Here is a 1,860-nt window from a genome sequence, read left to right as displayed (position 1 = left end):
CACCTATTAATGGATACATATAAAACACCTATATTTGTTTTATACCTAGTTGATGCAGTTTTGAAATATGTGGGCAAAAAAGTCAAGGCACATAGATATTTTATTGCTTATGTATTGGTGTTATAATTTTGCAAGTTGATAAACGAAACACGAAAAAGTGATAGGAAGACAATATACTCCTTGCCTAACCTTTATATATGGAAATAATGATTACAAGGATAAGTAACTGCTCAGAGCTGTTGATAGAAAAAGTGCCAGAAGAGGCAAAAGTGGCTCCTTGCCAGGTTTCAAATTTGGCGCCTCACAAGCCCTACTTCAGCCATTAAACGGTAATAACAACACAGCGTCTTTAGGTAAAATTGTAATTATCTGTTTTATCTCTTACAGAAACATTTTAATGTGTATTTTAAAAGTGCTCAGTGGTGTCATGGATTTCTTTTTTTTAAGAGAATGAGTATACAAACTATAACTACAATTACGATTTTCGCATTTAAAATTCATAAAATGCCAGCTTTTAAAGAAAATGTACAATTGCTCGCCGAAAAGAAGGTCTTGAAGGAGAGACCTTTTAATTTAGGGTTTTCTTTGAACCTGTAGAGACCATGTCGCTGGAGATTTCGAGAAGGGATTTTTCTGCTTATTTTTAGAGCGTAGGGCAAGCAGACCAGCAGAAGTGTTTAAGGAAATAATAAAAAATTGAATGCAGAGAAAAAAAATTAAACCAAAAGAGATGAAATATCTGAAACTCCAGTTTACCAGAAAGTGGACATACTGTTGTCGTATTAACGCAACATTTATTTTACGAAGAACAAAAACTGGTGAAGTGGCGAACAAGGAAGAGAAAAAAACAGTAACAAGAACAAGTACATGTAGAAAGACAAAATAATGCATCAACTAGGATGGGAAGACCTGTATCCCCCTTCGGACTAACTAGCGAATGTTCAGAGACGAAAGAACAAAAGATTGCGGGAATATAAATCAGCTGAAGAACTAACAGACGCTACACAGATGAAACTCAGGAAAGAGGGTAAGCACAAAGTTGTAAAACAATGTGCTCTAGTTAGTACCTCACCATCTAAGGTCAACGAAGTGCTAAACAATATGGAAAAGGAAGTAGAAACGTCATTTTCACCAGCCGAAGAACTGAATATCATTATAAAAAACGACCTCAATAAATCTAGTTATGTGCTAGTTATGAGTTCACCTTTAGGAAAATTTTAACATGTATGCATCATATGAGAAAGTATTAGGATAGAAAAAGTGCTACCCCGAAGGCATTCTAACTGAGGAGTTTAAACTAGAAATTCCTTTTCAGAATCTGTTAAATCACTCTGCAATTCGATTTAGAGTACTCACGAAGTATAGTATAGAAAGTAGCTCTAGCCAATCTTTATTTTCTTTAAAATATAACGATGGACTTCATAAAGATGTGTGGGAAACGTCCATACTCTCTTTATTCACATGCCCCATTCGTTTCTCAGACAAAAACACAAATATGATTCGTTGGTAAAATCCGGCTCCGTCAACTGCCTTCTGCCTTCAGAGAAACAACAGATTTAGTAGATGTAGAAGTAGAAGCCTTTCAGGAAGCAGTTCATCTGCTACATCCAACAGGGACAGACGACATTCAGGTCCATCATAAATTAATTAAATCAGTGGTAGACGGGAAACTTTTCCGGACATTGACACACTCTATCAGCTAAAATCATGCTATATTTGCATTTCACGTACTAATTCGTCATCCATGAACGACTTGGACCAAACTAAAAAAAAAAAAAAGGGTATTGAAAGACAAGCACTGCTCTCCATGGAAAGCAAAATACATTAACTTATATAATGAAGCTAAAATCATGGATGGCA

The sequence above is a fragment of the Penaeus monodon genome, chromosome 27 (genome assembly GCF_015228065.2).
Source record: "Penaeus monodon isolate SGIC_2016 chromosome 27, NSTDA_Pmon_1, whole genome shotgun sequence".
NCBI lineage: Eukaryota > Metazoa > Arthropoda > Malacostraca > Decapoda > Penaeidae > Penaeus > Penaeus monodon.
Note: the sequence above shows the minus strand (reverse complement) of the source record.